Genomic DNA, 25448 nt, shown 5'->3' with positions numbered 1-25448 from the left:
TTTCGATCAGCAGCGTGTCACCCTCTTCCAAGTCTCGCTAAATGTCTAAGGGTGAAATGTCATTAGGCCTGTTAAGAATGATCCCAGCAACAGGGAAATTCCTCAGTGCAACTTACAATTCAGCCCTTTAGATCGCCACAACTGTGTGCAAATACAATATAGAATGCCTTTGTAATCTGAATAGTGAATTCTAAGGTAGTAGTAATAAAAAAATGGAGATATATATTGCAGACATCCAAAAACTTCTAGCAGTTCAGTGGTCTCATTGGTCATGTCAAGTCCTTGATACAAACACACACACACACACACATATATATATATATATATATATATATATATATATATATATATATATATATATATATATATAGTGTTACAAAAAGGTACGGCCAAACTTTCAGGAAACATTCCTCACACACAAATAAAGAAAAGATGTTATGTAGACATGTGTCCGGAAACGCTTAATTTCCATGTTAGAGCTCATTTTAGTTTCGTTCTTCCAGCTACGCTCAATGGAGCACGTTATCGTGATTTCATACGGGATACTGTACCTGTGCTGCTAGAACATGTGCCTTTACAAGTACGACACAATATGTGGTTCATGCACGATGGAGCTCCTGCACATTTCAGTCGAAGTGTTCGTACACTTCTCAACAACAGATTTGGTGACCGATGGATTGGTAGAGGCGGACCAATTCCATGGCCTCCACGCTCTCCTGACCTCAACCCTCTTGACTTTCATTTATGGGGACATTTGAAAGCTCTTGTCTACGCAGCCCCGGTACCAAATGTAGAGACTCTTCGTGCTCGCATTGTGGACGGCTGTGATACAATACGCCATTCTCCAGGGCTGCATCAGCGCATCAGGGATTGAATGCGACGAAGGGTGGATGCATGTATACTCGCTAACGGAGGACATTTTGAACATTTCCTGTAACAAAGTGTTTGAAGTCACGCTGGTACGTTCTGTTGCTGTGTGTTTCCATTCCATGATAAATGTGATTTGTAGAGAAGTGATAAAATGAGCTCTAACATGGAAAGTAAGCGTTTCCGGACACATGTCCACATAACATATTTTCTTTCTTTGTGTGTGAGGAATGTTTCCTGAAAGTTTGGCCGTACCTTTTTGTAACACCCTATATATATATATATATATATATATATATATATATATATATATATATATATATATATATATATATATATATATAATGATGCCTAGGACCTACTTACATTTAGAGCAGCTGCATGGAGGTAAGAGTACAATCTCTAGTCATTAGAAACCCTACGGAGAGTTATGTCTGACTCAAACATTTACTGCTAACACAAGCGTATTGCACAAATTGTTGTACAGCTGTTACTATCATCATTTTATTCATAGCCTTTACTTTCTGAACAACTGAAGTATGGTGTTTTTTTTTCAGAATAAAATTCTGTCATCAGCTGCATAGCTAATTTTATTTTGCTCTTCCGGTTTCGACAAATTAATCTGTGGCCTAAGGCAGCTTTTATTGGTTCATCAGATAACAGTATCGTCTTCACAGAAGCATAATGCTGTGACATGTCCGAAAATATGCGTATTGTATGTGATAATTACAACCACAGATTGTTAATTTACAGTAAATGTTTCACATCAATGCACATAATCAAGTGGTGCTAGCAGTAAGTAACATATCGTGACAATATGTTTCGGTGAAGAAGATACTGACATCTGCTAAAAAAATATTAACCTTCTGAAGATGACAGATTAATCTACAAAACCAGAAAAACAAAGTAAAAATAGCTTTAGAACTGAGGATTGAATTTTACTACCGCACTTGTTTTATTCTTGGAGAAAAGAATGAATTTTCTTTTTTGTGAAGAACTTCTGCTCTTATCAACGTATATTGCCTTCTTCGTAGAAGCATAACGTCTCCTGGTGTCGTCAGATTCTGCTACTCCATGTAGTGCATCGCTAATTCCTATGTCGCGAGTCAGCTAGTGTTACTTCGCCAACGCCCAAGTATGCCGCTACCTTTTTTAGTCTCACCACTGTCTAGTTTTTCAGTGCTAGAACCTTCGTCTCCAGAGAAACTAATTTCCAGCGATCATACTGACGAAAGATTGCAGGAACAGCAATAAATACGTAACACGATCCGTTTATGCATACACACCGCTCTGAGCCTGAGCAGATACTGGCTGATTGGCGGTGGGTGAAACAACGATAGCGTCTAAAGCGGGCACGATTGTACACAGTGTATTCGCGTGCATCTCAGCCGCTGATCAAACCCACTCCCAGAGTGTATTCGACTTTATCCGTGATATTCTTTTCATTTTCTTTAAAGTAGTAATCATCCGTCACCCTCCTCGGATTAAATGGTGGCTCGGATTTCGGGGGCGAGTGACCGAGATTTTAAAGCACTGTCAACGGTAAGACTACATCTAGTTATTCACTCCGCTCTGAAACCTTGAAACCTACCTGCGGATTGAGACCCACTTTATGCACACACTTTGCATTGGAACAGTTAGATTACAGAGGAAAAAATTAAAACTAATACAAACTCAGAAGGCAGCCATAATTCTGTCCATTCAATTAATATTGTTAGATCTGTAATTAAAAATTTTAATTTAAATGTGATTTCTCTAATGTGGTTTACTATATTTCTTGCATTAGTAGTAATAGTAGTAGTAGCTTTATTCACCTGTGGATCTCTTTCTACAAGGATATAGGACATACCAAAGTATTTACAAGTTTAGACCAATTTACAATAAGCTAATTCGTATTCACATATATTTACAGACTTCTACTCATAGACAATCATTAGATTTACTACTGGTATACAATAAGTGTTACTATTGTGCCATGCATAGCTTAGGGGTAAGTATTTCTAGATAGGAAAAAAAAGAAGGGAAAAAACATAAAGTGAAGATGTTATGAAGAATCTTGGATGTTTTATAATAATAATTATTATTATTTATTTGTATAACTGTTTTTATCGAACCCTGTTTTATCTAAGTAATCTTTCAATGTATGAAATGTATTTCATAGCAGGTACTTTTTAGCCGCCTTTATAAATAAGTGTATTTTTTCAATCTCTTTTGATAATTTATTGTACAGTTTTATTCCTTAGTAGAAAATGCTGTTTTGAGTTTTATGTTTATTTTTTCTTGGTAAATGTAAGTTGAGTATCTCGTTTTGCATGGTCATGGACAGAGCTGTTTGTGCAGTAACTACCACTGTTATTTTTGATGTGTACAACTGACTGGTAAATGTATTCACATGGAGCAGTTAAAATACCCAGTGTTCTCAACAGATCTTTACAATGAGCTCAAGTAGTATTTTTTGTTATTATTCTTATGGCTCATTTCTGGAGTTTGAAAATTTTGTTCATATTTTCTGCATTTGTTCCCCAAAAAAGAATGCCATAGCTAAGAATTGAGAGTACATATGAATAATATTTAACTGAAAGACACTGCATGTTACACAATGATGATAGGATTCTAAGGGCATAACATGCTAATGACATTCTGTTTGCAATTACCTTTTGGTGTTCATACCACTTCAACTGAGAATTAACATACATTCCTGTAAATTTTGCATTTGTTACACAGTCTATAGAGGTGCCATCGCCATTTAATTTAACATTGTCATTTTTCGTCTTCAAACTGAAATTCATGGCATTAGTTTTCTTTATGTTCAGTGTCACTTTATTGCTTACTGACCACACATGAACTTCCTTGAGAGTTTCATTTGCTTCCTCGGCGAGGAGTTCTCTTGTTTTCTCAGTGACTATAATACTGCTGTCACCATGAGTAACACTACTGGGAAAGTTATTGATGTATATCAGGAATAGTATTCGTCCTAATATGCTACCTTGCAGAGCCGCTATATTAATGTATTTTGGCTCTGATAAGTGTTTTATTAAATGTTTCGATCCATTTGAAGTATGTGTTATCTGTACTCTTTGTATCCTATCTGCTAGATATTATTAAAACCAGTCATTAGCTACCCGTCTCATTCCTAATGCTTCTAATTTATATAATAGAATCTGGTGGTCCACTGTATCAAACGCCTTAGAAAGATCCAAAAATATGCCTGTGACACACTCATCTTTATCAAGAGCATCAAGTACAACTTTGATTAATTCAACTATTGCTGACAGTATTTTTGCCACTACAGAAACCAGACTGTGATTCACTTAAAAGGTTGTATTTATTCAGGTGATTCACTAATCTGTCTTTCATAATTTCTTCTATTATTTTTGAGAGTCCTGGCGGCAGGGAAATGGGGTAGTAATTTTCTATGCCGTCTGCATTATCTTTCATAAGCAAAGATATAACTATTGCCTGTTTTAACTGCTTTGGAAATGTCCCTAATGTGAAGTTTTCATTTATTATATTTGTTAAGGGGCCTTGTATAATCCCAATGCATTGTTTCAGTACACACATTGGTTCTTCATCTAAGCCTATTGACTTTTTATTTTCTAGTTTTTGAACAGTTTTATTGACTTCATTATCTGTGGTTGGAAGTAACATCATTGTATTTAGTGCAAAATTATTTACACGTTTTATAATTGTTTTCCCCCCATGCACCATGGACCTTGCCGCTGGTGGGAGGCTTGCGGGCCTCAGCGATACAGATAGCTGTACCGTAGGTGCAACCACAATGGAGGGGTATCTATCAAGAGGCCAGACAAACGCGTGGCTCCTGAAGAGGGGCAGCAGACTTTTCAGTAGATGCAGGGTGCAACAGTCTGGATGATTGATCTGGCCTTGTAACACTAACCAAAACGGTCATGCTGTGCTGCGAACTGTGAACGGCGGAAAGCAAGGGGAAACTACAGCCGTAATTTTTCCCGAGGGCATGCAGCTTTACTGTATGGTTAATTGATGATGGCGTCCTGTTGGGTAAAATATTCCGGAGGTAAAATAGTCCCCCATTCGGATCTCCGGGCTGGGGACTACTCAAGAGGACGTCGTTATCAGGAGAAAGAAAACTGGCGTTCTAGGATCGTAGCGAGGAATGTCAGATCCCTTAATTGGACAGGTAGGTTAGAAAATTTAAAAAGGGAAATAGATAGGTTAAAGTTAGATATTGTGGGAATTAATGAAGTTCGGTGGCAGGAGTAACAAGACTTTTGGTCAGGTGAATACAGGGTAATAAATACAAAATCAATCTAGGGGTAATTGAGGAGTAGGTTTAATAATGAATAAAAAATAGTAGTGTGAGTAAGCTACTACAAAAAGCATAGTGAACTCATTATTGTGACCAAGAATCCCACGCTTACTACAGTCATAGATGTTTACAAGCCAACTAGCCCTGCAGATGATGAAAACATTGATGGAATGTATGATGAAATCAAAGAAATAATTCAGATAGTGAAGGGAGACGAAAATTTAATAGTGATGGGTGACTGGAATTCGGTAGTAGGAAAAGGGAGAGAAGGAAACGTAGTAGGTAAATATGGATTGGGGCTAAGAAATGAAAGAGGACGCCGCCTGGTAGAATTTTGCACAGAGCACAACTAAAATCATAGCTAACACTTTGTTCAAGAATCATAAAAGAAGGTTGTATACATGGAAGAAGCCTGGAGACGCTGACAGGTTTCAGATAGAATATGTAATGGTAAGACAGAGATTTAGGAATCAGGTTTTAAATTGTAAGACATTTCCAGGGGCAGATGTGGACTCTGACCACAATCTATTGGATATGAACTGTAGATTAAAACTGAAGAAACTGCAAAAAGGCGGGAATTTAAGGAGATGGGACCTGGATAAACTGACTAAACCAGAGGTTGGGTAGAGTTTCAGGGAGAGCATAACGGAACAATTGACAGGAATGGGGGAAAGAAATGCAGTATAAGAAGAATGGGTAGCTTTGAAGGATGAAGTAGTGAAGGCAGCAGAGGATCAAGTAGGTAAAAAGACGAGGGCTAGTAGAAATCCTTGGGTAACGAAAGAGATACTGCATTTAATTGATGAAAGGAGAAAATATAAAAATGCAGTAAATGAAACAGGCAAAAAGGAAAACAAACGTCTCAAAAATGAGATTGAAAGGAAGTGCAAAATGGCTAAGCAGGGATGGCTAGAGCACAAATGTAAGGATGTAGAGGCTTATCTCACTAGAGGTAAGATAGATACTGCCTACAGGAAAATTAAAGAGACCTTTGGAGAAAAGAGAACCACTTCTATGAATATCAAGAGGTCAGATGGAAACCCAGTTCTAAGCAAAGAAGGGAAAGCAGGAAGGTGGAAGGAGTATATAGAGGGTCTATACAAGGGCGATGTACTTGAGGACAATATTATGGAAATGGAAGGGGATGTAGACGAAGATGAAATGGTAGATATGATACTGCGTGAAGAGTTTGACAGACCACTGAAAGATCTGAGTCGAAACAAGGCCCCGAGAGTAGACAACATTCCATTAGAACTACTGACGGCCTTGGGAGAGCCAGTCCTGACAAAACTCTACCATCTGGTGAGCAAGATGTATGAGACAGGCGAAATACCCTCAGACTTCAAGAAGAATATAATAATTCCAATCCCAAAGAAAGAAGGTGTTGACAGATGTGAAAATTACCAAACAATCAATTTCATAAGCCACAGCTGCAAAATACTAACGCGAATTCTTTACAGACGAATGGAAAATGTAGTAGAAGCCGATGTCGGGAAAGATCAGTTTGGATTCCATAGAAATATTGGAACACGTGAGGCAATTCTGACCCTACGACTTATCTTAGAAGCTAGATTAAGGAAAGGCAAACGTACGTTTCTAGCATTTGTAGACTTAGAGAAAGCATTTGACAATGTTGACTGGAATATTCTCTTTCAAATTCTGAAGGTGGCAGGGGTAAAATACAGGGAGCGAAAGGCTATTTACAATTTTTACAGAAACCAGATGGCAGTTATCAGAGTCGAGGGACATGAAAGGGAAGCAGTGGTTGGGAAGGGAGCGAGATGGGGTTGTAGCCTTTCCCCGACGTTATTCAATCTTTATATTGAGCAAGCAGTGAAGGAAACAAAAGAAAAGTTTGGAGTAGGTATTAAATTACAGGGAGAAGAAATAAAAACTTTGAGGTTCGCCAATGATATTGTAATTCTGTCAGAGACAGCAAAGGATTTGGAAGAGCAGTTGAACGGAATTGATAGTGTCTTGAAAGGAGGATATAAGATAAACATCAACAAAATTAAAACGAGGATAGTGGAATGTAGTCGAATTAAGTCGGGTGATGCTGAGGGAATTAGATTAGAAAATGAGACTTTTAAAGTAGTAAAGGAGTTTTGCTATTTGGGGAGCAAAATAACTGATGATGTCGAAGTAGGGAGGATATAAAATGTAGACTGGCAATGGCAAGGAAAGTGTTTGTGAAGAAGAGAAATTTGTTAACACCGAATATAGGTTTAAGTGTCAGGAAGTCATTTCTGAAAGTATTTTTATGGAGTGTAGTGATGTATGGAAGTGAAACATGGACGATAAATAGTTTGGACAAGAAGAGAATAGAAGCTTTCGAAATGCGGTGCTACAGAAGATCGCTGAAGATTAGATGGGTAGATCACATAACTAATGAGGAGCTATGGAATAGGATTGGGGAGAAGAGAAGTTTGTGGCACAACCTGACTAGAAGAAGGGATCGGTTGGTAGGACATGTTCTGAGGCATCAAGGGATTAGCAATTTAATATTGGAGGGCAGAATGGAGGGTAAAATCGTAGATGGAGACCAAGAGATGAATCCACTAAACAGATTCAAAAGGATGTAGGTTGCAGTAGGTACTGGGAGATGAAGAAGCTTGCACAGGATAGAGTAGCATGGAGAGCTGCATTAAACCAGTCTCAGGACTGAAGACCACAACAACAACAACAACATAATTGTTTTGGGATTTTTTGCTGTAACTTCTCTGCAATACTTGACAAATGCTCGTTTACATAGTTCACTAAGTGTTGTGGATCATTTATTACCGTATCCCCCTCCCTTAGCAGTATGTTATTCTGTGTTTGTTTGCCTCTCCCCATTTCCTTTTTATAACATCCCAGACTGCTTTTATTCTCTGCATTATATATTATATTGTCATTAAATGACTTTTTTGCAGCAATCAGAACCTTCCTATAGATCTTTGTTATCTATGATAAAAATTTAAGAATTCTGGATCATTGCGAATCTTCTTCAAGGAACTGAGGTGTTTCTGTGTTTGGGAGGACTTCTTAATACCTGCAGTTATCCATCTTTTTGTGCGATGTTGATACAGACGTGCATACTTTTGGATATGCCTTTTCAAAGTTCAATTTAAACAATGTGGAGAATCTAGAGAATTCCATATTCACATTGGTTTCCTTATACACTTCATCCCAGCTTTGATTTTCTAGTTCCTTTGAAAATCTTTTAGTTTGATTTTTGATATGTGTCATTTGTAGGCTTGTAGTTTAGGGGATGATTTGATGCCTGATTTTACTGTTGTTATTTGACGGAGATGGTCTAATAGCCTGAGGTCTTTTACAACTACATCACATTTTTCACTGTCCATATTTGTGGCCACATGGTTAATTACTGATGCAGTCATTGTAGTAAGCCTTGTTGCACTATTGACCAACAGTGACATGCCAAATTTTGAAGGATGCTTATGTAGTTGATGCTGGATATATTTATGATATTAGTGTTGACGTTAATGACCCCACACAGAATTATGTTGACCTTAGTACTTGAGACTTTGTCTAGAATTTCTGTTAATTTATTGAAAAAAGTATCCACACTGCCACTGGGAGATCTATACACACGCAAAATGATTAATTTCTTGGTGATAACACGCCCTGTTAATTACATAGGTGATACTTCAAAGTGTTTGTCTTTACCTACTGCACTGAGGTCATATCTTGATTTGAACTGTGTTCCTTTTCTGATATAAATGCATGTTCCTCCACTCCTTGAGGTAGTTCTGCAGTAAGAGTTCGCCCTTTCATACAATGATAATACTACATATTGTATTTCTGTATCTCTACACCAGTGCTCAGCAATACAAAGTACTGTGAAGTTCAAAGATTGGACCTCAACTTCTAATAATTGTACTGTTGTTAGTGTACCTTAAGTTTTCCTGGATTTTCTATGTTGTCACTGGCTCCTGCCAAAGGCGAAAGAGTTATTACAAGATTTTATCCAAATTTCAATTTGAAAAAGTTGTGAAGAAGTACCACTTTTCAGGATGTCAAATTTGAACGGAATGTTATCCTAAAAGGAGGAAACGTTATGGAAACAAAAGAAAAGTTAATTAAAATTTTTTCACTATATGGCGCTTTAAGCATCATAACATAAGTGGTTTAGACTACAGATAACAGATGAATTGCTATACGACGGTTATGGTATGAGTAGTACATTAAACCAACTGTACTGCTGTGACATTATTTAATCGTTTTCTACTAAGTAGTTGCACTCTAAGCAGCAGTCCCAAACGAGCAAACCAGTTGCGGCTTTACCTAATATTACTCGTACTTAAGGTAATTGGGCAACGCACGGTTTTCTTTAAAAGGAATAATTTGATGTAGTCATAAGGTCGTGCTGTGCTCATCTGCTTTCATGCCCAGTAGTTATCTCACTGCAAATAATAACCTGCAACTGTAATCGTGTAGTCAAATGGTCTATGCATGGGATAGAATTGTGAATTAATGAAATAAATGTCATATTAAATAAAATATAAATGAATAATCAATAAAAAGGGTTTTATTCTAAGGTCTATAATTGATGCAGACGTCAGAATTATGTTGAGTTGTGTTTATTGAAGGAGGTGAAGCTCAACGGAAAATGGTCCTATGATAATTAAGTATAATACAGACAGAAATTCTCTTCTTAAATGCAGTAAATTTGCATTGAGGGCGTTATGCGAATGGTAGCAGAATCCATGCTAAATAGTCATCCAAGTCACGCGAAAAATATGTCCATTTTGTGATCAGAATACACGAAATATTCACCAGTTCAAAACAGTTCAGATTTCAACATGATGATTGACAAAGTAACACATGCGAGATAATATGTAGAAACTCATACACCCTCTATTTCCAGTTCCGTGACTGAATCGAGAAAAGTATCGTAGCCGCCGTTCTCTGCCCAGAATCAATCACCTTCACGATTGAATAAAGGCATTGTGTCACCAACAGGTCTGCCTTCTGCAAGAATCAACGTAAAAGTGTCCACAATCGCTTCATTGAGCTCTTTCTCTCGAAACACATTTGTCTCCATTTGACTTCTGTGGTGTTCCGCCACTGCCCACTTTTCCATTGGCTGAAGGCCATCCCCACCAAAAATACACTGTTCTCACTGACCCGAACACTTTCAGCACTAAAGTAGTACATTGCTAGAATATTTAAATAAAAGAAATATTATAAACATTTGGCCACACTCAAGTCATTTACGATACATGTAAGTAATATTCTGTTCTTAAATAAATAAGCCATCATTCATACACAAGTACACTCACTCTAGATGCAAAAGATTGTTGCTAAACATCGTTTAAACAGTTACTTAGGCATGCTTGACAGGAGCATCATATGGCACTCTTTACAATGATAGTGTCAGCCAAAAAATATTTTTGACCGGTTCTTAACTTACCATGATTTTGTACTAGCAATCGTAATCAGTAGTTAAATAAATATTTGGCAAATACAGTAATATACTCATTAAATAACTTCACAAGTGCAACATGATGGAGATGTTAGTACTACAGTCTTTTGATGCGTAATGAAGGAGAGTACGACGTTTGACAAACATTTGCATAATGAATCGATATAGAAAACGTAATTAATCAATAAGTGAAATAGATGCAGATACTAGCTTTCAGGGATGATAGCTATGGTACAATGCTATGATTTGAGATATCGTTTGTTGATATCACATAAAGCATTTAAACGATGTTAATTGAGAGGTTCAGTGCGAAAATGTTTAGTCGCTGTAAAATATTAACTCATGTAGTTTTGAAGATATTGAAAATTATTGTCGTGTCATTGAATGTAGCTTATTTAAGTGTGGTAGCTGATGTATTCACATTTGATTTATTATGTAACTCTGACTTCTAAAAGTTGTAATTAAGTCGTCTTTCAGATTGTCTCAAAGTCTGCCATGGCTGGTGAATTCGGAATTCGTCTAAGCGAACAAACACTGCTCAGCTCCCCCTTCTGGGAGTTTCCCCATTTCCTGCCATGCTGCTCCTCTTCGTAATCGGCTGGCCCATACCAGTCCCACAGCTGGACCATCCGTGGTGCGCCCTTGGACGTGGGACCTCCAGCTAGAGTTCAGATGTACAAAAAAAATTCACCTCAGCATCTACCAATTCTCGGAGGCCGATTACATCGCCTACATATGCGCAACATTGCACTGTGCAATGTCCATGACCGTACGAAAAGGCTCTCATAGCGTTTACCTGGGACGGTACAGGTAACAGGATCCACAGGAACCATCTCCTCGAAAGAATACGGCCCTACGATAAACGATGCCGTCAACAGATACCACACAGTTTCCTTTGCGGAATGAAATGGTACCGTACCGGTTGATGTGCTAGCGGATTTTCCGTCCTACATATACTGCAACTCTGTGAATTGACATGTCCTTGGAGTGTAGTCTGTCCACAGAATGTTCTGACGATTCATTCTCTACATCCATGGGAGCACGACCTTCTAGATCAGTTGTTTGTCTTACTTACAGATCAGCTTGAATCAACCCCTAAAGATGGTAAATTTTGTGTGGATAGCAATGCAGATTGTTTGGTTACGCACCGTGCTTACAGGCATGTCCAAAGATCAGGCGATTCCTCATGCATTGCCTGTTTGCATGCCACCGCTGGATCCCTTCTGTAGTGCTGTGGCCACATCTTCCACTGACGTCGGATAATCTGCTTTCTTCCCTCTTCCACACTGCAGCTCAAAATAACCTGTCTTTTCGAACTCTGTAACCATTTTCTCTAATCCCTAGGGGAAATCGGACCAACGCTTTTATACGTGCCCACGAGTGTCCGGAATGTGCTGAGACAGTCACACAGACCGTCTCAGGCGCAAAGTGAGGAACAACCGTGTGCCCCACGTCGTTTCATTTTGCATATTCCGTAACGTTTGCCCCCTCTTCGATAATATTCCGTTCACATTTGATGTCATTCTCAACAGCGAATATTTTTTACAGTGTTTGGAAACTAGAACTTTAATTATAATCGCTTGTTTACTTAAATAGTTCAGAACGAGACGTCTCAGAAAAACCTGTATCAGAAGACCTGAAGTTTGTTGATGGTGAACTGTGACTTTGTACTACTTTAGAAATAATTTTGTTACATTTGTTACTCTCATTATTCTTGTAGTGTTAATATCAGCCGGCTGCTGTGACCGAGCGGCTCTAGGCGCTTCAGTCTGGAACCACACGACCGCTACGGTCGCAGGTTGAATCCTGCCTCAGGCATGGATGTGTGTGATGTCCTTAAGTTAGTTAGGTTTAAGTAGTTCTAAGTCTAGGGGCTGTTGACCTCAGATGTTAGGTCTTATAGTGCTTAGAGCTATTTGAACCATTTGTTAATATCAATACTGACAGCTAGGACCAGAATTATGGATATTAGCAAATGAGTTCTTGTGTTTGGAAAGGTAAGAAGGGAAATCATAAGCGCCACTGATATTTGATACAGGGTTATTCTAGGCAAATAAGAAATCAGCACTCACAATTTTCTAAAACAACTTACCAGAGTACATAATTAAAAACAAGCGACAGTGACGGAATTGGTGGGGATGTGTAGTGATTGTTACCGGTTATAGTACCTACTGATATGAATTACACACTTCAAAACGTTCGTGTACCGGGCTGTAAGCGTACTGTCATATCGCTGGCTTAGTTGTGGAGTATCTTTGCGGGCAGCCGCGTCTGAAGAGTCGAGCGCGGGACACGGAACTGTTATGTTGTGTAGTGTGTAGCTCTGCATGTGAGAGGCATTGTTAGTATGGAAGTTGAAGTGTTGCTACAAGTGCTATTACAGTAAAGTGATAAAATAAGTAAATGATTCAGAGGAAAGTGCGTCAAGAAGTAATTTAAAAATGTGCAGTGCTACTGATAACGTATTTGTGTATCCTCTCGTTGCGTGTCGTGCCGTACTCTATCAATAACCAGCGCCTTGTTCGGTCTCCAAGAATGAACTAATGTGAATCAGTAATACTATTTACCACAAAAAGAGTGCAGTCAAGTGGCAGTGTCTTGTAGCGTGCGTTCGATCATCGCGTTCCGCGTTATCAACAAACATCCGTGCCGTGTTCGGTACGCGTACGCTCGTCCTAGTGATATTGTGGACAGATAACCATCAAGATTGTTAATTGAGATAAAAATTTACGACTTAGACTGTAAACAGTGCAACCTGTGACTTCCATATCGTCTCAGAATATAGATGTTCGTACCAGACATAGAACAGGGTTGTGCTTAACGTTGAGTGGCTCCCCTTACTCGCTTGCACATTTCGATAGATAATTTCAGGCAAGCCAGCAGCAGTGTGGAGTAGGACAATACGACCGCCGCGGGATTATCAGGTACGTGGTGTGTATAGGGCGTGCGGTCGGAACGAGAAACAAGTTTTACAGTACCCCACCCAATTGTACCCCCGGGCGTGTTAAAGGGCGTTAAGAAAAGTGTCGATCATTTCCAGGGGTGGTAGATTCCGTCAACAGGCTCGGCAGTGACTTTATATGTCTTTCACTAGTAGTCGTAGTCTGCATTCAGTTGTGTGGTTTGATATTGTAATATAATTTCATTGGTGTCAAGTGTGTGTTACTGTACAGTAAATTACCACTATGGCTACGTGTAGTGACGTCTTAGGCGCTTATAGATGACTTTTAGTTCTTTGTCGTTGTGCTGTTTGACAGTAACGCTGTTTTACTATGAATTTCTCGTGTCCACTACTTGTTGCCAATAAATGCCTACTACTCACAAGTGATTTGGCGGATATAATTACTACTACGTTGCAGGAAAAGCAAATAATAATCGAGACCATATCATGTTGCTTACTGCTTTCAGTCGTATGTACATTGAGTCCATTTTTTGTTACATCTTTGCACACTGCAAAAGACGTAGGGCGCCTGCAGACGAGGCAGAATCACTTTATATTCTAAAAGGGTGTTCGTAGTCTCATATCGACTTTGGTCCTCTTGAGAGTCGCTTCTCTGGTAAGGAAGCCGTTTTTGATCGAGCTATCTTAGACTGTCTGGCAATTTCCCTTTCGTTTCGCGTCTGTATAGGACAGCCGTTCTGGAGGCTAGGCTAGCAATTACTTTTTCAGTGCTCTGCCCTCAGAGTCTAGGAACGGTACAGTTATTGACGGAAACCTACATCTCTTTGATCTTTAACATCCGCCGCATTGTAATCCGATTATCTTGCCGCATACCGTAATTAACTTCGAAGCAGCCAGAACATTGCATCCGGTCACGATCTACGGTGGCCTAGATATATGTGTGACTGGAGTTCCGGGCAATGACCCCTCATCCACAGTTCTCAGCCGAGGTATGACAGTTTTCATGAAGTCACTTGTATTTTGTTTGGGTTCACTGTAATTCTACGAATGCTGATATCAAATAGTAATTTTTTTATGAGTTAATGAAAATAGAAGAGATTCTGCTTCTCGATTGAAGTAAGTCAGCTCGATTACGTATCTATGACTTGTTGTGAATTGTGTGTGTTTATTATTCTCAGTTTAACACCACGACTTGTGAAACATTGATTAACCATCTCGCTTAAATAACTGTAGCACAATTTCTCTCGAGCACTACAACTATCGTTGTATCTGAATATGCAATATACACTTCTGACATTGTCAGCGTGGGTGAGATGTGTAGTATTATGAACACTGAATGCATTCTCATCTGCCAAGATAGCTAAAATCATTTTCGGCAATTCTCTGTTGACACCTTCGGATCTGCAAAAGATGGGAAAGAAAATGCCAGGATACAGCTACTAACATCATTGTATCCAAAATTCACAATAGATGGAATAGTAATATTACCAATATTTACATCATTACATAATCTTCTCCATCGGTTCAGTAAGTGGTGTTATAGAATGTTATGTCCATGCTGGTATCGTGAGCTACCGCAGAAGCCCAACATGGACATACATTGTATAGCGCCACCTACTGCAGTGATGGAGGAGATTATGTAATAATATAAATATAGATATGTCGCTATATCATGTATTGTAAATTTTTGACATAATTATGCCTGCTGTTACGTTAGTAGCTGCACCAAAGTATTTTAAGTCTCATCTGTTGCAGATCCGAAGATAGAGAATTGCCGAAACCGGTCATCTGAATGAATAAATGATTTTAGCAATCTAGGTAATATGCCCATTGACTTTTTGAGAAGTTGTAGCTGTTCCCATGAAGACCGTCTCTGTTAGACTATAATCTCTCAGACAATAGGGCCTTAACACTGTAACGCTCACGTGTACCTTATTAAATCCCGGTGTAATGTAAAAGTTCCATTTTAAATCCTACTAGTGTACTGTACCAACTCCTTTTTTTTTACCGTCAAAGGTCTAAAAAGAGTGAATTTGCTACCACTTACCATGGAGTGTCTCCGTGAACTTTTATCAAGTGCTGTGGACTGTGTACCACCTCGCACATTGTTTTAATCATTGTATCTATTTATTATGTAATAAGGTTCTATTTACATGGTATGTCCACAACTAACACTCAATCATTGTTACGTAAGGAAAAAGTTTTAAACGTTCAGATTTGTGGTTGGCAAACAAAAGCATGGCTTCATACTAAGAGTGCAAACCACGCCATTCACCAATCCCATGGATGACCTGTTATCACTGCCTTAAAAGTGACAAATTAGATTATGTACGGTGACAGAAATAAACTATAAGGTAACTATTTTTGTGAAGAACCATTCATTTTAGTTTGAGGCACTTACTATTCTGTTTACATGTTACTCCTTTTCAGAAACTATTTTAGCACACCGTAAATAAATAATATTACAGGTCCACATCCTTAGCTGAGTGATCAGCGTAGACAGCTGAAGGAACCCAGGCTCAATTCCACGTACTGCCGTGGTGTAGTGACCACATGTTCCTCCGTACTGTATCCTCATGACGCCACAAGGCGGAGGATGGCATAGCAGTCGGGCGACATCCCTTGGGGCTTCAAGCTCTCGACGACGAGTTCGTAAAACCAATATTACAAAATTTTACGGAAGCAGTTTTCAGAAACCACACACAGATGTATTGATGAGATAGAAACATCAAAATGTAGAAACCAGAAAAAATGACGAATTCATTGACACATATACACGACGTCATTATAAATTAGAAAATCTGTTTCAGTAACTTGATCCCATTAAGACAGCAATATATAAACGATTTGAGTTCTCTTCTCTAGGATAAATGATAACTTGGCCAATATATCTCGTTCTGCAGTAGTACCAGCATGTAGAGAACTCAGGTTAATGACGGCTTATGTTACCAATTCGTTGCTTCTGCATAAGTATTCCATTGAGAGATAGGGTTGTAAAATCCCAAATGCAACTGTGTACGAAAGGAAAAACTTACGGGCCACAAACTGATCATAAGTGTGGTAGTGTAATTATTACAATGTTTTACCAAACTTACGTTAGTTGAAATGTATACCATACACTTTTCCTCTTTCTCTGCTGAACAGTTCATGTGGTTTCTAATTCAATGAACTATATAGCGTTTGGTTTTTATTTGCATTCGAATTATAGCATTTAATTTGTACATTCACGCATGTACCATGCACTTTTTATTTTTTAACATGACTGTTCGCGTTTCAAATGCGACTTAGCACATTACCATATACTTTTCATTTTTAACATGACTGTTTTCGTTTCAGTTTTGAGGTCTGATAAGGGCAAAAGTTAGATGTAAGGTTGTTAAAATAGGTGTCATTTCCATATAGTGAAAGCTAATGTTACCTGAGACAGAGGCTGATATACAAAAGTTGACCCAAACGTCCTTAACATTTGAAAATTCAGTACTTTACAGAATAAATTAAGTACATAGGTAAAAACTGGCACACATGCTTGAAATGACATGGAATTTTATTGAGACCATAACAAGTGCATAAAATGGCCAACAATAGATTGCTTTTTAGCAAAGACGATGTTCTTTATAAGAAATACTCAGCATGTCTGCTGTCATTCATCACAATACTTGTAGTCGAGGGACAGTCTTGTGAACAGAACTGTACAGTATATCATTACGTATGGTGATAAAATTGCCATCACAAAATCGGTGGCTAACAGTTCATGATGAAGCAAGATTTTGTATAGATAGCATTGGAGGATATGCCTTACTGTCTACCAAACAGTAATGCATAGTGCATGGAATGCCAGTGCGACGTCCGACTTCACAAGCGCTGACTTCGACACCCACGAAATTCTTTACTTTTTTCCTAAGCTGTCCGAGCAGCAATAGCACTTGTGTCTGGTCTCCCACTACGAGGCTGATCGTCTAAACAACACGTGGCTTTGAACTTCTTGATCATTTTCTTCACAGCGACACTTGTCACAAGATCATTAACTGTTCTACAGGTAATATCCTTCTTATGGCGATAGGATCGTAAAGCTGCAGAAGTGGATTCTCGATTCTGATAGAAAAGATTCACTAACAGTGCTTTTTGTAGTAAAGCCAACATGCTGCAACTGCTAGCGTATCTAACCCTCTCTCACTACAGCTCATTTTATACACGATTCTTACGCGGCGTCTTTGACGTATTGATATCCAGTGCCATCTGTTGGCCGGTTTTTGCACTCGTTTTTGATTTCCTTGAAATCTCTTGTCACTTTTTGGCATGCATGTCAAGTATTACCTCCCTACCTACATTAATCCGTGAATTAACGCATTTTCAAATTATAACGGACTTTTGGGTCTCCATGAACATGGTATATCAGCAGTAGTGAAGATTCGTCCTCAACTCCAGCAAATAATTTAGACCAAGTGAATCATGTACTAATCGTTACTTACACTCCATCGCAATTTCAGGTACCACCTCGTTATTATGGAACCTCACAATATGCTTCACCCAAACCTCCTCCACCCGTTCCTCTCCTCCAATTTTGTGATGGCACCACCTTCCTGGCCCTTTATCCTACCCTTCAACGGTCCCAACGTACCCTCCAAACCCACCTTGACGAGTTCACCACTTGGTGAAACCAGCGGTTCCTTTGTATCAACCCCTCCAAGACCCAGGCAATCGTCATAGACTCATTCCATCTCCATGATTTCTACCTAACCATTTATGGTAGTCCTAACCACCACACTCCTACCCTAAAATACTTGGCCTCATCCTTGACCGCCACCTCACCTGGACTATCCATCTCCTTACGATCCAACACAAAGCCCACAACAGACTCTGCCTCCTGAAACTCCTGTCCAGCCAGACATGAGGACTGCATCCTTCCACCATCCTTTACACCTACAAATCTTTAATGGACCCCATCTTTTGTTATGGCAGTATTGCTTGGATTTCTGCCCCTCCCAGGTTCTATATAGCCCTACAAATCCTGGAACGCCATGCACTCTGCCTTCTGTATTTCCCATCCATCCCCCATGCACATCCTCTATGACCTCATCCCTTTCCCCCACCTTATTCTTTTCCCTGAACACATCTGCCCCCTGTACATCATCTGCTGACTCAATCCCCCCACATCCCCTGGTGCCCCCTTCCTCTCCACCTCCAGCCCATTGCAGCGCCTTGACCATTGTGTCCCACCCTCTCTCCATCTCCACATCCTCTATCTCCTTTCCCAATGCAACTTTCAGCACCTACCCCTCCCAGATGATGATGTGCTTCACCCTCACATCTATTCCTCCTACCAACTCTAACCACACCTGCCTCCCCCCTACTCTTCAGGGTTCCCTACTCCCCTTCACCTCCCCTGAGCAGCTTTCCTCCTTCCTACACCCCCTCCCTTTCCCATGCCGCCTTTATATTCTCTCCTGCCTTGTCTTCCCTTTTCACCTCCCGCCCTCCCATCTCAGGCCTCTTGGGGTGTCTCCTGCCCCCTTTTACCTCTTCCTGCTCCCCCCCCCCCCTCCGCACCTTACTCCTCTCTTTTTCCCTCCTCTCCGGCCTCCAGTCCCTCAGCAGGTCCCTACCAGCGGTTTTTATTCTTCATGAGTCCCCCGTCATTTCCATTGTTATTTTTAAGTGTCTCACTCTGATTTTTATACAGTGGCCGACTTTTAACTTGTGTTTGACTCCAGTGTATTTCAAATGCGCCACGAATTCCCGGCTGTGTTCTTTTAATTTTATGTCGACTTTTTAACTGTCCCCCAGTGCATGTCTAATGTTAGTGTATATTTTAAATTCCATTATCTCCATTTCTGTGTTTTTATATCCCCCTTTTTTCACCCTTGTATGTATGAGTTCCTCCTCTTTCTATGTCTGTAAAGCCACTCGGCTGAAGAGCAGTGGACTGTGCTGCTGCCAGCCCTCCCCTGACCATATGGGGCAGGGGCATAAAATTACAATAAAGGAAAAAAAATGTGCATCACCGTTTGATAACAGCTAAGACAAATGATTCGACTGTTCTTCGACTCCTGGAATGTTACTGTTTTACAGCCGCCTGACACGAATCTTGCAAGATAATCACTTCCCAATCAAGAGTAGCACGTGTGTCAGGCTGTAGGGTGGGTTCTCCAGTTCTGCAGTGAGTATACAGTACTTTCTCTGCAGGAACATTCTTTTTTATTACAAGGGGCGTTCAATAAGTAATGACACACATGTTTTTCTGAAATCAGATCGGGTTTATTCAGGATTCCAATACACCATATTAGTTCCCATTCTTTTCGCTACAAAACAGTGTTTTTCAATATAATCTCCGTTTATATATGGCAGCCTTACGTCACTTTACTGGGAGAGCCTGTATGTCCACATGGTACCATTCTACCCGTCGACGTTGGATCCAACATGTTGCTGCAGCAATAACTTCCCCATCATCCACATACTGCTTACCACTGAGTGCATCCTTTAAAGGGCCAAATAGATGTCGAATGGTCAGAGATCCAGATTGTAGAATAGATGAGGAAGACTGGTCCAATAAAGTTTTGTGGGATCCTCTTGGGTGCACAGGCTTCTGCGAGTCCTTGCATTGTCATGGAGAGGGAGAAGTTCGTTTGCATTTTTGTGGCGGCGAACATGCTGAAATCGTTTCTTCAGTTTCATGAGGTGGCCGACCGGCACGTGAGAAATCGGACAAGTTTGCACCATCTTGTTGCAGTGATGACAGGCGTCTCGCCCAACGACTCACCATGCTTTTTTTCTCTGCCAGATCTCTTTAGACATTCTGCAAGCGCCTATGAGTATCTGGAAGGCTCTGTTTTTTCCCAAGGGAAACTAAATAACAGCTGCATACTTGGGATGCACCTCCGTTACAGACGCTAGTTTGAAGCCCATGTATAGTTCCTTTACTTGTCGGAACTTCATGAAACTATAGGAGCTGCAGCGGGAATATTTGACCATGTCCCACAACACATACCGCATTTATTTTCGCGAAATTGGCCGAGAAGAATATGCGTTGCATTACTTATTGAATGTAAGTTGCCTTTCATATAGCACTGACAGCGGCGCAGAAGCCGAACAAAGCCAGTGGGCAACACAGTGACGTATTCTGAGTCAGCTGAATGCTGTGGCGGGAAGTGTCTTTGCTAACGCAGATCGGGTGTCAGCTATATGGCTCAGGGGGCTTGTCAGCTGGGCCGATGAGCATCATCCGCTGCCCGTGCAGGCATTGGGAGTTGAACATAGAACTATCAGAGACTGATTGGACTAGCAGGCGATGGCACCCAAGGGGCAGCCTCGTCTGGGCGGATCGTTTCGAAGCCTGGAACCATTACGGCTGGTTCACAGCTGTAGTAGCATAGTGCACTTCAGACTGATGACTGGAGCGAAGACTGTACTGATCACATGCTTGGAGCAGAAGGTATGCTGCTACTGGCTGAACTGGAAGCATTTATAAATGCTCTGGACTGGTTGTGCAAATGTTGCATCATGCTACAGCTTTTAGCAATCTATTCCACCTCTGTAGGTAGAACGCCACGTTGCAGGGTACTCCACCACCACTATTGCAATGCGACCTGCACTCAATGCCTGATCTGCATACCCTTTGGTGGGTTAAGGTCTGCCTACTGCTTATGCTGCAACAATTCGTCTATTGTAATAATACACATTGTATTTTATGTTTACCAGGGACCTAGAAACGACGGAGAGGCTCCGTCCCCGCCGCAGCCGCAGTGGTCCACAAACCCACGACGACTACCGCAGTCCACTTCACCCCTCCGCCACCCCACATCGAACCCAGGAACCCAGAGTTATTGTGCGGTTCGTCCCGCGGTGGACCCCCCCCCCCCCCCCCTCCGCAGGGAACGTCTCATACGAGACGAGAGTAACCCCTATGTTTGTGTGGTAGAGTAATGGTGGTGTACACGTACGTGGAGAACTTGTTTGTGCAGCAATCGCCGACATAGTGTAGCTGAGGTGGAATAAGGGGAACCAGCCCTACTTTGCCGAGGCTGATGGAAAACCGCCTAAAAACCATCCACAGACTGGCTGGCTCGCCGGACCTCGACCCGGCCAGATTCGTGCCGGGGCCCAGGCGCTCTTTCCCGATCTGAAAAGCCGTGCGTTGGACCACACGGCTAACTGGGCGGGCAATAATATACATTACTTACTTCTATTCCAAAAGGGTTCAAAATGTTTCTGTTTATATCTACAGCAGCGTAAAATAATAGCAAGATGATTGGATCCTCATTTCTGTTCTGCGTTGAGTTACAATTACACGGTGCAGTCACATTAATGCGAACCCCGCCAGTGGTCGACGTCCGTGCAAAACCCATTCAGTGATGGTAAGTGGCAGCACTAGCAGCTGAGAGATAGAAAGAGCATAGGTGGGACGCGGAAAACAGTGCAGTCGTTGTATTGCGGAAATGGAGAGATTATCTGTCGTCCAAAAGGGCACGATCCATTTCAGACCAAGGACAGAAGCATTTCCGTAACGGAAATGTTTGTGAACTGTTCGTCTGCCACCGTGGTTAAAGTATACCGTGCGTGGCAAAATGGCGCTCTCGAAAACTGGCACCATGGTGTACCATGGAGGTTAGATGACAGGTGCGTATGACGGCTGTGGAGATGTGGACGTGCAGCTATTGAGCAACTGACCATCCAGACGATCTACTAACAGTGTCTCCTTAGCGACTATTCAGCAAACGGTGATGCGTATGCTCCTCCGCAGCAGGCACGTGGTTCATGCTGACTGGTGTTCATCGGCTACGAGGGCTTGAATTTTCACACCAATACCGCAACTGAAGGTCCACTGAGTGGTGACAGGTGGCTTTTTCAAACGAAGCATTTCCTGTACTTCATCGGACTGATGGTCGGTGGAGTGTGCGGCGTGAAACGTCTGTAAGCAAATAGCCTGCAACAATCGTCGAAATGGTCCAAGCCAGAGTAGGGAGCGTTTTGCCTGGCGAATGTTTTCGTGGAATTCACTGGGTGATTTCATCATTCTGGAAGGCACATTGCATCAACACACGTATGCATCTATCTTTAGGGACCATGTCTACCCGACATGTAGTTTGCTCTTTCTCAGCACGAAAAAAAGGTTCAAATGACTCTAAGCATTATGGGACTTAACATCTGAGGTCATCAGTTACCTAGACCTAGAACCACTTAAACCTAACTATCCTAAGTACATCACACACATCCATGCCCGACGCAGGATTCGAACCTGCGACCGTAGCAGCAGCGCGGATCCGGGCTGAAGCGCCTAGAACCGCTCCGCCACAGCGGCTGGCTCCTCAGCACGGTGCCATCTCCCTGCAGGATAATGCATCCAGTCATACAGCTAGCATTGTACGTGAATGGTTCGAAGTGCTCGAAGACAAATTTACCATACTCACCTGCCCACCAAACTCCCCGAATGTAAACCCAATGAAAATCTGTGGGGCCCCCTCGATCACGGTGTTCTCCCCATGGATCCTCAAGTGAGAAACCTAGCGCAGCTGGCCAGGTCACTCGTAGCGGTTGACGCTGCAGAAGGTGCATGTTCAGTCTTTAGACAGGTGGTTTCATTAAAGTAGCCGGACAGTGTTTAATAATATTTCTTGTGCTAATAACACTGAGAGTACATAAATGTACCACCAGAAATATACGGTACTGAGATTATCAACAGAGATGCTGCACATCACGAAGAGTTTCAATGTTGAAACTGTGAATGTATAATATTAGATTCTTCCACAGATGTGTCACGAAATGACAACGACGAGATGATCAGAAGAATTAGACCTCATGTGGAGGTTTACCAACAGTGGTTTACCCAATACATAATTCACAAATGAAAACGGGAAGAGCAAAACTAACAGTGCTACAAGAAGTATCTTCCTCCACACTTCGTAAGCTGGATTGCAGAGTACAGAGGTAGCTGTATAAATGGTTCAAATGGCTCTGAGCACTATGGGACTTAACATCTGAGGTCATCAGTCCCCTCGACCTAGAACCACTTCAACCTAACTACCCTAAGGGCATCACCCACATCCATGCCCGAGGCAGGATTCGAACCTGCGATCGTAGCAGCAAGTCGGTTCCGGAATGAAGCGCCTAGAACCGCTCGGCCACAGCGGCCGGCTCCTCAGCACGGTGCCGTCTCCCTGCAGGATAATGCAACCAGTGATACAGCTTGCAGTGTATGTGAATGGTTCGAAGTGCTTGAGGACAAATTTACCATACTCCTTTGGCCACCAAACTCCCCGAATTTAAACCCAATGAACAATCTGTGGGACCACCTCGATCGCGGTGTTCGCTCCATAGACTCTGAAGTGAGAAAGCTAGCGCAATTGGCCATGTCACTCGTAGCGGTTCACGTTGCACAAGGTGGTTATTCAGTCTTTAGACAGGTTGTTGCATTAAAGTAACCGAACAGTGTTTAATAATATTTCTTGTGTTAATAACACTGAGAGTAAATAAGTGTACCGCCAGCACTGTACGCTACTCAGATAATCAACAGAGATGCTGTACATCACGAAGAATTTCAATGTTGACACTGTGAATGTATAATATATTCTTCCATATATGTCTCACGAAAGCCGGCCGGTGGGGCCGAGCGGTTCTAGGCGCTTCAGTCTGGAACCGCGCGACCGCTACGGTTGCAGGTTCGAATACTGCCTTGCGCATGGATGTGTGCGATGTTCTTAGGTTAGTTAGGTTGAAGTAGTTCTAAGTTCTAGGGGACTGATGACCTCAGATGTTAAGTCCCATAGTGCTCAGAGCCATTTGAACCACGTTATGTCTTAAGAAATGACAACTACGAGACAGTCAGAAGAATTAGACATCATGTGGAGGTTTACCGACAGTGGTTTACCCAATACATTATTCAAAAATGGATTACAGAGTACAGACGTAGCTGTATATTACCGACATACATTTATTTGTATCGATTAACGACGATAAAACACTCATAGTCATGTAGATGTAGATGTAGATCTTAGTTCTAAAGTTAGAGTTTTCTAGAATGTCAAACGCCGCCATTTTTTTTTTACTGAAACAGTGTATTAGTAACAGATACTTTATTACAACTGGACGTTGCTTCCTCGACTCACAGTGTTCCTTTAATATTATATGTGAGATCGAGGAAGGGAGAGAAGAGTACAAGGGGCATTAGTGCAAGTCAGCGTTTTGTTAGCGATTTAATTGAATTTACCTTCGGTGTTGACAGAAGTAGCAATAATATTAAAAAGGAAACAGTTTCTGATATTCTACAATATAATCCTTCTCAGTACTTTGGTATATCGGGAACGAGAAACTGGTGATGATGGACAGAAGATGTCATTGTGAGCATGAAACGTCTCTAGAATAACTGCAGACTGTCTATATCTGCTTACCTATTTTAAGGACAGCTTCTTGTAGTTTTGGTGACAGTGACTTTCATATTGTCCCTGGCGTAGAAGGGATAGTGTATCTGCGTCCTTTTCATCGGACACTCGTCGCAAAGCACTTAACCATGGAGAAAGTGTTTCTTAAATTTAAATGAAACGATACAGGGTGTTTCAGAAGATACAATACAACTTCTGTGTGTTATAGCACCGAAATTAAATAACATACTCCCACTGTGTTTGACTTACATTACTCATTTCACAAAGTCGCTATGCTATGCAATCATGTGCGCCTGTTGTGGCAAGCATAAAATACAGCCTGAATTCAAGCTCTATCCACATTCGGTGCAACATATACTGTGGCAGTGGCAGGAACGGTTCGGTTCATTAAATCGTTGATGTGGTTGACGGGCATTTGGGAGACTCTGTCCTTGACGTACCCCTGTAGAAGTGCCCCGGAATGATGTCAGGCGAACTAACGGCGAAGAACAACCACAGTAAATTGTATGTGTTGGGGTGTGTTGTCTTCTTTCACTGCGTGCAACAGCTGCAGTTAGTATCTGCAAACGTTTCCACAGGACCCGGTACATG

Source organism: Schistocerca nitens, chromosome 2, assembly GCF_023898315.1.
Source record: "Schistocerca nitens isolate TAMUIC-IGC-003100 chromosome 2, iqSchNite1.1, whole genome shotgun sequence".
NCBI lineage: Eukaryota > Metazoa > Arthropoda > Insecta > Orthoptera > Acrididae > Schistocerca > Schistocerca nitens.
This window is presented reverse-complemented; position numbering follows the sequence as displayed.